General features: G+C 37.5%; 1 pseudogene; it reads right to left on the bottom strand.

Annotated features, from left to right (window-relative positions):
* Nucleotides 1-11,380: 11,380 nt before the first annotated feature.
* On the bottom strand, nt 11,381-11,974 carry LOC136171015 (AP-1 complex subunit sigma-2 pseudogene; annotated as a pseudogene).
* Nucleotides 11,975-14,199: the final 2,225 nt, after the last annotated feature.

Raw genomic sequence — 14,199 nt, 5'->3', positions numbered from 1 at the left:
CATAAATGGCTATCATTAAAAAGACAACAAATAAAAAGTGTTGACAACAATGTGGGAAAAAGGAAATCCTTGTGAAATGCTTGTAATTGGTGCAACAACTGTGAAAAGAGTATGAAATTTCCTCAAAGATTAAAAATGGGACTTCCATAGACCCAGTAACTTCCGTTCTGGGTATTTAACTGAAGAAAACAACACCACCAATTAGAAATGATATATGGACACCAATGTTGATTGCAGCATTATTTACAATATCTAAGATATGAAAGCCACCTACGTTTTCATGGATAGATGAATGGATAAAGAAAATGTGGTCAATACATACAACAGAAAATTGTTGTTATTGTTGCTCTTTAGTCGCTAAGTTCTATCCAACTCTTTTATGACTCATGGACTGAAGCCTGCAAGGCTTCTCTGTCCATGGAATTTCCTAGGCAGGAATACTGGAGTGGGTTGCCATGTCTTTTTTCAGGGGATCTTCCTAAGCCAGGGATCAAACCCAAGAATCCTGCATTTCAAGGAGATTCTTAACTGCTGAACCACCAGGGAAACCCCTATAATGGAATATTGTTGTTCTTGTTCAGCAGCTCAATCGAGTCCAACTCTTTCCAACCCCATGGACTGTAGCATGCCAGGCTACCCTGTTCTTCATCATCTCCTGGAGCTTGCTCAAACTCATGTCCATTGAGTTGGTGATGCCATCCAACCATCTCATCATCTGTCATCGTCTTCTCTTCCTGCCTTCAATCTTTTCCAGGATCAGGGCCTTTTCCAGTGAATCAACTATTCACATCAGGTCACCCAAGTATTGGAGCTTCAGCTTCAACATCAGTCCCTCCAATGAATATTCAGGATTGATTTCCTTTAAGATTGACTGACAGTCAATCTCCTTGCAGTCCAAGGGACTCTTGAGAGTCTTCTCCAGCACCACAGTTAAATAGCATCAATTCATCAGTGCTCAGCCTTCTTTATGGTTCAATTCTCACATTCATACATGACTACTGGAAAAACCATAGCTTTGACTAGATGGACCTTTGTCAACATAGTAATGTCTTTGCTTTTTAATATGCTGTCTAGATTTGTCATAGCTTTTCTTTCAGGGAGTAAGTGTCTTTTAATTTCATAGCTACAGTCACCATTTACTATGATTTTGGAGTCCAAGAAAATAAAATCTGTCACTGTTTCCATTGTTTCCCCATCTATTTGCCAAGAAATGAACTTAGAATGTTGAGTTTTCAGCCAGGTTTTTCACTCTCCTCTTTCACCATCATCAGGAGGTTCTTCAGTTCCTCTTCACTTTCTGCCATAAGGGTGGTGTCTTTACATATCTGAGGTTATTTATATTTCTCCTGGCAACCTTGATTCTGGCTTGTGCTTCATCCAGTCTGGCATTTGATATGATGTACTCTGCATATAAGTTAAATAAGCAGGGTGCCTATATACAGCCTTGGGGTACTCATTTCCCAATTTGAACCAGTCTGTTGTTCCATGTTAAGTTCTAACTGTTGATTCTTGACCTGCATACAGGTTTCACAGAAGTCAGGTCAGGTGTTCTGGTATTCCCATCTCTTTAAGAATTTTTGACAGTTTGTTGTGATCCACCCAGTCAAAGGATTTGGCATAGTCAATAAAGCAGAAGTAGATGTTTTTCTGGAATAATCTTGCTTTTCCAATGATCCAGTGGATGTTGGCAATTTGATCTCTGGCCCTCTGCCTTTTCTAAACCCAGCTCGAATATCTGAAAGTTCTCAGTTCCCATACTGTTGAAGCCTGGCTTGGAAAATTTTGAGCATTATTTTACCAGCATGTGAAATGAGTTCAATTGTGAGGTAGTTTGAACAATCTTTGGCATTGCCCATCTTTGGGATTGGAATGAAAAGTGGCCTTTTCCAGTCCTGTGACCACTGGTGAATTTTCCAAATTTGCTGGCATATTGGGTGCAGCACTTTCACAGCATCATCTTTCAGGATTTGAAATAGCTCAGCTGGAATTCCATCACCTCCACTGGCTTTGTTTGTAGTGATGCTTCCTAAGGCCCACTTGACTTTTCACTCCAAGCTGTCTGGCTCTAGGTGATTGATCACACCATCATGTTTATCTAGGTCATTAAGTTATTTTTTTGTATAATTCTTCTGTTTCTTGACTCCTCTTCTTATCTTCTGCTTCTGTTAGGTTCATGCCATTTCTGTCCTTTATTGTGCCCATCTTTGCATAAAATGTTTCCTTGGTATTTCTAATTTTCTTGAAGAGATCTCAGTCTTTACTATTCTATCATTTTCCTCTACGTCTTTGCATTGTTCACTGCAGAAGGCTTTCTTATCACTTCTTGCTATTCTTTGGAACTCTGCATTCAAATGGGTATATCTTTCTTTTTCTCCTTTGCCTTTCACTTCTCTGATTTTCTCAGCTATTTTTAAGGATTCCTCAGACAACCATTTTGCCATTTTACATTTTTTTTCCCCTTGGGAATGGTTTTGATCACCACCTCCTGTACAGTTTCATAAACCTCCCTCTATATTTTATCAGGCAGTCTGTCCATCAGATCTAACCCCTTGAATCTATTTGTTACTGCCACGATATAATTATAAGGGATTTGATTTAGGTCATACCTGAATGGCCTAGTCATTTTCCCTACTTTCTTCAACTTATGTCTGAATTTGGCAATAAAGAGTTCATAATCTGAGCCACAGTCAGCTCCCAGTCTTGTTTTTGCTGACTGTATAGAGCTTCTCCATCTTCAGCTGCAAAGAATAGAATCATTTTGGTACTGACCATCTGGGGATATCCATGTGTAGAGTTGTCTCTTGTGTTGTTGGAAGTGGTTGTTTGTTATGACTAGTATGTTCTTTTGGCAAAGCTTCCTGATGGGTGGGACTGGCTGTGGGAAAATCTGGATCTTGCTCTGGAGGGCAAGTCAATACTCAGTAAGTCTTTAATCCAATTATTTGCTCATGAGTGGGACTGTGTTCCCCTCCCTGTAGTTTGGCTTGAGTCCAAATTATGGTAGATGTAAGGGTGACATCCTTCAAAAGGACAATGGAATATTACTCATTCATTAAAAAAATGGAAATCTTGACATTTGCAACAACAGGAATTTATCTCAATATTATTATGCTAAGTGAAATAGGCAGACAGAGGAAGAGAAATACTGTGTACTCTCACTTGTATATGAAATCTATGAAAGCAAAATAACAACAGATTCATGTATGAAGAAAGCAAAGATATTGTCCTTAAGGGAAAGGATGTTGGGTGTGGGCAAGATAGGTGAAGGGAATTAAGAGTTACAAGCTTACAGATATATGATAAATAAGTCATGGTGATGTAATATACAACATAAGGAATATGATTTATAATAATGTTTATAATATAATAATAACTTTGTATAGGTTTCCCTGGTGGCTCAGCTGGTAAAGAATTCACCTGCAATGCAAGAGACCTGGGTTCAATCTCTGGGTTGCAAAGATCTGGAGAAGGGAAAGGCTACCTACTCTGGTATTCTGGCCTGGAGAATCCCATAGACTATATAGTCCATGGGGTTGCAAAAAGTCAGATAAAACTGAGCGAATTTCACTTCACTTTTGTGTGGGAATGAAGAGTTACTAGACTTACAGAGGTGATCATTACATAATGTATGCAAGTATCAAATCATTATGTAGTATGCCTGACATTAACATAGTATTAATGTCAGCTATATTTCAGTAAAAGACAAAAATTTTTAAATAAAAATATATTTTATATATAATAGTAGTTTTAAGAGCAAAAAGCTTGAGAGCATCTCCCCTAAATAAGACAGTGGGGCTCATAAACTATACAAATTTGATGTTTTTGCAGCCAAAAAAGCTACCTCAACAGCATGACTAAGATACCACTTAGTAATGCATAGATGCTTAAGTAAGAGTTTGAATAGATAGTATATGGTTAAAATATCACAAACATGCTACATATTAAGTATAGAGAAATCTAGTCAATAGCTAAAATAACTCTCTCAGTGATGAGTAAATCTGCTTAATGAAATCTAAATTGAAAGGGGCCAATGATAATTCCTACTTTTATTATAATCATGAAGAGAATATCCCAGTTTTTCTTAAATCAGTACAAAAGTACTGGTAGTCCCAGAGCATTTTCCTTGTTTTGCTGGCCTAGACAATATTGAGTGATTTTGTAAGTGATGGTTTCTACAATCAGAGATAAGAAGTAAAGGCTCAGTTGGCTTATCTCATCCTCACTCCTCTCTGCCTATTTTCTCACACCTGCCCTTTCTAACTCTCCCAAGCCTTGCCCACCTCCTGGTCCAAAAATCTGTACTGGATTCTTTGGAATACATAATATTATTTCTCTTTTCAACACAATGCAATTCTCTGTAATGAAACCAACACCCACAAAATCTGTTTCTATATTCAAATCAGAGAAAGTTTAATTTAAAAATATTACTTCAGAGATGCTTAGGTTTTTATCTTTAGTCAACCACTAGAGCATTCTGGGAACTAGAAAGGAAATATAAGAGATTTTAAAAGATCACCCTTAGAACAACAGATGAACCTGATGAAAAGGTAGGAAATGACAAATTTCTGGGAAAAATATCTATTGAGATTTTTTTTCTCCTTAGTTATCTTAAGATGAGAAAACATTCTAAAGGGTGGATAAAGTTATATAGCGAAAATGGTGCTCAAATCAGGAAAATAGTCAAAGATTGTACACTTCTTTTAAGTTGTGAACCTACAAGATCCCTTGAAGCAGTTACTTTGAAATAGTAATAATCAATTGGATTCACCTTTAAGGGAAAAGTATTCTTTAAGGTATTTGTAAGGTTGGTGTTAGAAGAAAAAAGGTCAGTGGTTGACAAAGTTATGAACCTAGTGTTATATATTATCACATGTTTTAATATAAAGGAAGACACTTTGTTTGGCCTCTTTTGATACAAAAAATTCTTTGATTCTCACTGGTGCTGGTTTTGCTTTTTTAAAGGATACTGCCTGGTGAAATTCTTAGATTTCTTTTTCCTCACCTTATTCTTTGAAGTGTTCTTTGCATATTAAAAATGATCCTCTAATATTCTAAAGCTGTTATTTTAAGTATCCCAATTATGATTGTAATCTGTAGTTTTATTACAATAAATTTAATGACTAAAGAAGAGGACTCCCAAATTTGTAAAGTTTAAGATGCTGGAAAGAGCCTTAGTTTGCTAACATTTTGAAAACTCTTTTTATTATATTACTGCTATTATGTAATTCTAGGGAAAATCCAAATCCCAGGTTTGGATTTTCTGCCGACATGCAGGAAACCCCAGTTCGATTCCTGGGTTGGGAAGATTCTCTTGTGAAAGATAAGCTACCCACTGCAGTAATCTTGGGCTTCTCTGGTGGCTCAGCTGGTAAAGAATCTGCTTGCAATGTGAGAGGCCTGAGTTCGATCCCTGGGTTGCCTATGGACCCTGCCTTATGAAAAAGTTTAGGGCTTCCTCAGTAGCTCAGCGGGTAAAGCAATTGCAGCTCAGTCCGCCTGCAATGCAGGAGATCTGGGTTCGATCCCTGGGTCCGGAAGATCCCCTGGAGAAGGAAATGACAACCAACTCCCATATCCTCGCCTGGAAAGTTCCATGGACAGAAGAGCCCGGCGCGCTATAGTCCATGGGGACACAAAGAGTTGGAAAAGACTGAGCGACTAACACAAACACACGCACAGGGAAAATCCAAAATTTAGGGAGATTGTTGGGATTAATCTTTATTTAAAATTCTGGGAAAATATATTGCATATAGTCAGAAATTTTAATCCTTTCAATAAGATGATGTTAGTAAACGCTCTCATGTTTAAGTTATTCTAAACATCATATTGACGCCAATTCTAAGGACCTCTCTATGACATTTTCATTAAGTGGGACTAGAGTAGATTCCAGATTTGTATTTAGAAGAGAATTTGACATAAATGACCCACAAGTTCACTTAAAGAGGAAACAATGGCAGATAGAGGGCAGTGATTCTCTGAAGGAGAGCAATATGTCTGCATCATTTGAGAGGTTTTCAAGGTATACTCACCCTGGCTTCTACCATTCTGTGACAGATAGACTTTAGGGTGGTCGCCCACCTGACATTCATGCCTTTGTGTACAATCCTTCCTTTGAGTGTGGGATTTTATTTTGACCAATGACAAAAGTGTTTATATTTCACTTCCGTGATTATGTACATTATATAAGACTCTATTTTGCTAGCTGACTGGCTTCATGCATTCTTGCTATCCCAGAAGTGGTAAGCAATCATGTTGGGAGGACCACAGGGCAAGGAGTGGACGGTGATGTGTAGGTGATGGCTAGCAAGAAGCCTAGGCTCTCAGCCCTCAAGGAAATATGTTCTACAACCCACCTAGTCATCTTGGAAGCTTATACTTTTGGAATCAGGACTCCAGATAAGAACAGAACCCAGCAGATACCTTGTGAGACCCTCAGCTGAGGACCCACTAGCCTATTCTTGTACCCCTGACCCAGGGAAACTTTGATGTAATAAGTGTGTACTGTTTTAATACTTTAACTTTGTGGTAGTTTGCTACTTCACACTAGATTATTAATAAATGTATGTGTATATGTGTGTGTGTATATATATATATGTGTATATATATATATATATATACATCCCCATCTTAATTTAAAAAATATTTCTCAGTGAAAATTTGGTTACAGTCCTTGAAGATGTCTTATTTAAATACACCACTAGATTATTATTATAAAAAAATACTGCTCTGTATATCATTCAAAAACTTGTAAAATGATTGCCCCTTCCTCATGAATAGACAGTGAGGCTAGACTGGATTTAAATACATTATGCTTCCCTAAAGCACTTTATTATCATATCAAATTCCTATATTTTTCTACCAGAATTTTTTGTATCTCCCAATGCAATATACTGCTCTAGGGGTTTGAGATCACGTTTAGACAGAGAAAGAGGAGAGAGAATTAAAATAAGGAATGAACTTTGGCTAATGAGATTAAGCCATCATAAAATGTATAAAATTTGTACATAAAATTTATACTGTTCAAACTAGATGAACTGAACTGTATGAGAGGCAGTGAAGTGAAAGTCGTTCAGTCATGTCCGACTGTTTGCGACTCCATGGACTGTAGCCCACCAGGCTCCTCTGTCTGTGGAATTCTCCAGGCAAGAATCCTAGATTGGCTTGCCATGTCCTTCTCCAGGAGACCTTCCTGACCCAGGGATTGGACCCAGGCATCCTGCATTGCAGGCAGATTCCTTACCATCTGAACCACCAAGGAAGACCATATGAGTGGGAACACAAGTATATATTCAGTATGTGTACTGTTGTCATTAAGAAAAAAAAAAAAAAAAAGGAATTCCTGTCAATTAAGGCCTTTATTTCAAAGGGAGTATATTTCCTTTTGGAAATTATTAACTTTGATTAGGAATCAGGAAGCTATAAATTTTATTCTTCCATGAAAACAGAATTTGGTATGCACAGCTGCCATAAAAGAAGAATCAGATTGCTCTAAAACTAGTGATAAATATTCATGGGAATAATCTAGACAGATAAGAAAATAACCAGCTTTATATTTAAGCTTATTTATCTCTTTATTTTAGAAGAGATTATTTTAGTCATGTGTTTAGAATAGTTAAAACATCTTAAACCAGAGTTGAACAAAGAAAACACAAAATTAGTAAGAGAATTGAGGACTCTGTTGAATCTCCCTTGAGCTCTGAAGGTAATCCAGACCCTTAAACAATGCAACTCTTTCCAGGAGGCTGGATGTTCTGTCAACAGCCTCTTTTTACTTTCAAGTTTTAACAAATATGGAATTTAATAATTCTTGTTTAATCACCCAGTTGAATTTCTTTTCTTTTCATCTTCCAAACTTTGTAACTGAGGCTCCTTAAAGTTCACCTCCAGGTTCAGTCCATGACTCCTGGGAAATGTAAGAAAGACTTGAGCAATACTTCAAGGCCATGAGATGCATGGGTCTATCTGCGGCAGGTTTTTTGGCTTCATGCCCTAATTTCAGGCTGCTTTGGATAGAGTTCTAGCTCTATATTTACTAGGTTGATAATCTTATGGACTTTCTTAACCTTTCCAGCTATATTTTTCTGCTCTCTAAAATGGGGATTATAATGACTCCCACTTCATAGTAATGCTCTGAGAATTAAATGAGATACTCCATATAAAGTACATAGAATAAATATACTCTACAGTGTCAATAAAAGTTGGTAATAATGTGTTTCTTCCCCCAACAACTAGGTTCTTTGTTAACCTTTTCCTAGGGTCAAACACGCTTCTCAGTTCAGCCTTTTTCTGCTTTTGTTCCCTGGCTATATGTTTCATTTGGTTGAACATCCTGTTCCTTTACATTCTGTTAGTGAGTCTTCCTAGACAGTCTGCCCTTCCTTTAATTCCCTAAGGTTGTATTCAGTCTCAGTTCCTTGCCATGGGTCTTTGGATGTATCTCTGCCATTCTCTGTACATATATTTTAGCCTCAATATTGTCCCTATTTGACTTCAGTGTAGCAGACAATTTATTAGATTGGATGGCAAGTATCCTCAGTTTTAATGCTGCTATGCCACTAACAAATTGCATATTTTTAAATGATTGATTATCAGTCTTGACTAGATATTAGAACTGCCTACTGTAGTTTGTTTTTTTTAGTCACTCAGTTGTGTCTGATTCTTTGAGAACCCATGGAATGCAGCTCGTCAGGTTCCTCTGTCCATTGGACTTCCCAGGCAAGAATACTAAAGTGGGTTGCCATTTCCTTGTCCAGGGCCTCTTCCCAACCCAAGGATCAAACCCATGTCTCCTGCATTGGCAGGCAGATTCTTTACTGCTGAGCCACCAGGGAAGCCCAATGTGAAAGTAATTAATGGTTAATGTGAGGATGAGCCCCAAGCTCAGAATGGTAATCATCCCAGGCAAACTGAGCCAAAAATACAGTCGGTTTAACATTCATAAATCAAGCAGTATACTATACCCTGTTTAGAAAATGAGGGAGAAAATTAAATGATCATTTCAATAGATACAGTAAAATTATTTTTATGATTCAAAGTTTATTTTGAATAAAAGTCTTAGTGGCCAAAGATAAGAAGGGGACATCTCTGATCTGATCAAAGGAACTGTGGTGAGCTGAGTTGGGGTCTGGGAGATATTTACACCCTAACCCCAGCCTGTGGCTGTGTTATCTTATATGGAAAGGAGACTTCACAGACCTAGTTAAGGACATTGGGATGGGAAAACAGTCCTCTATTATGCACATGAGCCAATAAAACCCAAGGATCCCTACTGAGGGAGGCCTGAGAGGAGGAGTAGCTGCAGATCCAGGGCTGGGGTGGTGTCAGAAACTGGAAGGTGCTGCTGCTGGGGGTGAACAGACTTGGCTAAATATTAACAATCTGGCAGTCATTAACCCAGAAATTATGCTTAGTCACTTTGGAGTGTGCCTAAGCTTATAAGAGTTTTGTTTTATTATTCATTTTTAAACATAACTATGAGAGATAACTGATTCATAGCCAGGATTAAAAACTACTTCTTCATTCATTTAAAATGTACCCAACCGACTTTCATTTCACATAAAGCTAGTAGGACTTGAATGTACAATATCTAATGCCACACAATCCCTACTTTCATCCTGACTAGAGAGATAACAAGTTGGGGCTTTGTCTATTTTTTAGTAAAATTTTTGGCATATAGTAGATGCTTAAAAGAACATTCACCAAAGATTTATAGTAGATTCATTTTTTCATCTATAAAATGATTTTAGATTAATTTGTCTCACATACAAGTTTTAGGTATACTAAGAAATGCTTATAATAGAAGGGCATTTTATTGAAAAGAACAAGCAAAACATAACAAATCAATAAAATAAAACTTTGAGAAATATAAATACTGGTGTTAGTGGTAAAGAGCCTGCATGCCAATGCAAGAGATATAAGAGACCCCTGCGTTAGGAAGATCCCCTGGAGGAGGAAATGGCAACCCAGTCCAGTATTCTTGCCTGGAAAATCTCATGAATAGAGGAGTCTGACAAGCTATAGTCCATAGGGTCACAAAGAGTTGGACATGACTGAGGTGACTTAACATTAATTCATTTTTAAGAAAGTCACAGTGTATATGAATATATTAAAGGTTCTAAGGAATCAGATATGATTAAATAAATAAATTTGTTCGGTATTTCATAAAGTTCCCAAATCCAAAAAACCTCTTAATGGTTAAATATCCTACAGGACAATACTTTATAGATTATTAATTTTTGTGTGTGTGTACATCAAACATTTATTACAACTAATTGGCAGTGTGGTAAGACAGTGCTCATGTGGCCTGAATATTGGTCACAATCTCAACAAAGCTTAATCCAGCCCAGCAGATTCTAATGAAAAGTGTAAACTGTGAAGACGTTTACATACATAGAAGTATGTATAAAAATGACATTGAAACAACAGAATATCCTTAAAAAATATAGCACCCACTAATGCCATTTTACTTCATTCAACTCACACTTTCATGAAAGGTGGTATCTGTTTTTATATTTAGGACTTCCAATACTAGGCAGTGCCATGGAAGGGAAGGAAGCTGCCCTAAAGTTTGCTGCACTTCTAAGTGGAGGGAAGCAATAGGGGAGCAAAATAAACTTGGCTGTAACAAGCACCCCAGAAGGAATATTTGTGCTTTAAGCAATGATTTATTCAACACTTTGTGAAAAGAGCAACACATTTTCCATAAGATACTGTTATTAAGAAGTCCTGGTAAGTCAACCTTTCCATTTTATTTGGGAGGCATCAAAAACAATCCAACTAAGTGACTGAATGATTATGACCAGAAACAATTTATCTGAGGAGTCAAATGTTGCTTGGCCTTAAAAATAGCATGCTTACTATTATGAAACAGCTGATGTCTGTTCCTCGTCCCAGGTTTGGAATGCCTATGAAATATTTTTTATTTGTAAAACAGCATCATTCCATTAGTCGTTTGTGTATTCCCTTTGTTTTAAGGTGTTTACTTTCTAATAAAGGTCTTTGGTATAATTTAAGTTTTAACATAGAGTGAAATTTTCATTCATTTGATATGTGACATGACAATTGCCTTTATTTGCATATATACTGAAATGCAGTGGTCTTTGGTTTCATAAAACCAGGTCTCACATGATTTTTTTTGACCAAAGAGAATAATAAATGTATATTGCCTGATTGTGTCATACTCATAGATACACATAATTGAGGTAATGATGATAACCTATTGAAGAGAAACAGACCTATAAACTTCAAAATAGCCAGAAAAAGTAACTTTTTTGTGTGTGCATGCATTCTATTTCATACTTAAGTCCCTTGTTATCATTTGTTTAACCAAAGTTCCCTTTAGTTAAGTTAGTTAATAAAAATTGTGTAGGCCTGAATGAAGCAGCTTGGGAGAACAGTAATACTGACAAGACATCATCTTACACGATTGGCTAACATGAACATGAAGGCAGTGACCATCTACAGTGTGTGAAATGCCACAGGAAGTCATCACCAGGGGAGGAGAGTTACCTCAGTCCGGTTTCTTCAAGAACACTACATGGGGTTTCAGCTTCCTCCTGCAGTAGATCGGTCTGCTGAATTGCTTTAAAGACATTCTTCTTGGGTATTTCCTGAACTTCTCCTCCCAAAAGAAACTCATCCAAAATAAAATAAGCCTTTTCAAAATTAAGAATGGTATCAAGTTCACAAACACTGCCAAAATACTTGTCAAGTAATTTCACATAACAATGAACTATTTCCAGGGTAATTAGTTCATTGTCCTGGTCCTCAATAGCACAGCAAAAATACAGACTGGCATATCTTTTGTAAACAATCTTCAGATCTCTCTACTCAAGAAAGCGGCACATTTTAGGTTTCCATGCTGAAACGTTTTGAAGAAGTTCTCTTGTGATCTTTTTCTTCTCTTTGGTAATGGGACACACCATCTCTGCAGTCGAAGCTTTCCCTGGCAACTAAAGAGCAACATAAACTGCATGGCGGCCGCGGCGACTTGAGGGGCAGCCCCTGTCACTGAGCTGAGGAAGGGAAGATGTTTTGCTGTCACTTTATGGACAATTTTTTAAGGAAATGCAGTGTTCTTAAAGTCTCTTGTATTTTTAGATGACTGTGTTTCTAAGTCTTTGGGAAAGACCTTTGTACTGTTGGAGAGATCAGCTATTAGAACGCCTGGTGCTCCCATTGCTGGTCTGAAGAAATAGCCCTTAGCCAATTGGATGCGCAGTGAAACAAGTTGGTATGTTAGATATGTGACCATAGCCTTCTGTGCTGATTGACTGGATGAGAATAGGCGTGTGACTCAAGGGTTCCCCGTCATAATCCATTCTTGGTCAATTAGTTTCATTCTCTAAGGAATTTGAGTTAAAGAACATTGGGTAAATATTTACAGCTGAAACTTGGAGCTCATTACATAAAGCAGAGTTGGCCAAGTGGTGCAGAGCATGTTTAAAAATCATAGTTGACTATTTATGGAGCACGCCATGTCCAAGTGAGCAGAACTCCCCACTCCCTAGCTTATATCATTTGCTTTATTCATTTAAGGTAGATTTCTGACCCCCATATACATTTGGTTGCATTCCATGAAGTGGAGGACATCTGAGGCGGCTGGGCTGCCATCTGCAGCCTTTAGAAATTAAAGAAGTGGTCAAAACACTGGTATTTGGGCTGGCTTTCTGGTCATTCACCTGAACACCAGAAGAAAGCAAAAGGCAGTTGCCAGGAAAAGACATTAAAGTGAAATGAGCTTAACTTTGTATGAAGGATATATTGACTATTTTTGCTTTTGGTCAAATCAAAAGTGGTTATCCACTTTATCAGGGAATTAAAAACCCTTCAGGTGGCGAGGTTCTGACTGTTGGTACCTTACTTGAGCCCAACTCCCATGCTTTTTCCAGGGAAATGCTGAACTCCGGTGTGGTACCTGAGTGGCATGAGGTTGGGCACTGCTGAGAGCAAGTGAGAGAGAGACAGACAGACAGAGACAAAGAGACAGAGAGAGACAGACCGGGGGTAACATGATGCTCACTGCTACTTGTTCACATAGAAAAGTTCTTCTTCCTCAAGTGCCTCAGGTTCTCAGGTGTTAAATTAATTTGACCTGCACAGAAACAGCCAGTACATCATTTTGTTTCTCTGCAGTGACAGCCTGCAGTCCAGAGCCTGGTGAAAAGAATTGAACTCTACATGCTACAAGTGCTCATTTTCTTTCAATTACTCCTTTAGCTTGACCAAATAGGCTTTGGGTACCAATTGTTACATTTCCTTTTCTTTCCTATATAGCTAAATTTGCTCACTCCCCTTTACGCACTTTCTTTTTCCTTTTTTTTTTTTTTAATTTGGTGAAGGAACAGTGGTTATAATTTCAAATGAAGTTATTCAGTGGCACTTTTGTTGACTCTTGACGGAATCCTTTTTAGAAATAAATGGTGGCATTGAAGGTACACTTCCACTTCATCAACCACAGGTTACTCAATCCTAAAAAGGCTTTTTGAAATGCAGCTACTTCTTGGGGAAGCTAATTTTCTATATTTTGGTTTATTCTGAGAATGAGAGAAAAGGTATTATTCAAGGTATTCATTTCAGAAATGCCAGAAAACAAATGCTTCTTAAACCTTTACTTTCGGCATTATTGTTAAGGACTGACTGAAGAAAAGCCAATAAGCAGAGTTTCTGATTGCAAAGAGAGAAAACCATACCTCTTCTATATAGACTGTTCAAATATCACTACTGTTAGGAGAACTTCAGCAAGAGGCAAAACCCAAAATATGCAAATCCTTTCCCAACCTGAATTATAAAATTATTCCTGTATCACTTGCTTCAGAGATTATCAAAATTTTAATATGAGAAAAAATTATCACAAATATTTATAATTCTGCTTTCCATATTACCAAACTAGAGTTCTTTAAACTGTGCCAGTGTCCTTCCTCAGCTGTCACTAGATATTGTTTAAATGCCTCCAAACAGTTGATGGGGAAACTTCATTTAATAATTCTATTACTGTGTACTACTGGAAAAAATTACTATGCCGGAGAACCATACATCATAGCTTTGCCCTTTATTAAATGGTGGTGTATGTATCAAAATTGGTTTCCAGTTGGACAATTTTATGTCTGAATTTTATATCAATCTAGCACCAGCATTGGGACTCTGAGTTTAGTAGTCAAAGAAATTTGGGTTCAGATCATGCCTCGTAAGGGCTTCCCA

The sequence above is a fragment of the Muntiacus reevesi genome, chromosome 6 (genome assembly GCF_963930625.1).
Source record: "Muntiacus reevesi chromosome 6, mMunRee1.1, whole genome shotgun sequence".
In the NCBI taxonomy this organism is placed as follows: Eukaryota; Metazoa; Chordata; class Mammalia; order Artiodactyla; family Cervidae; genus Muntiacus; species Muntiacus reevesi.
The sequence above is the reverse complement of the archived record's forward strand: the minus strand, read 5'-3'. Positions and strand labels throughout refer to the sequence as shown.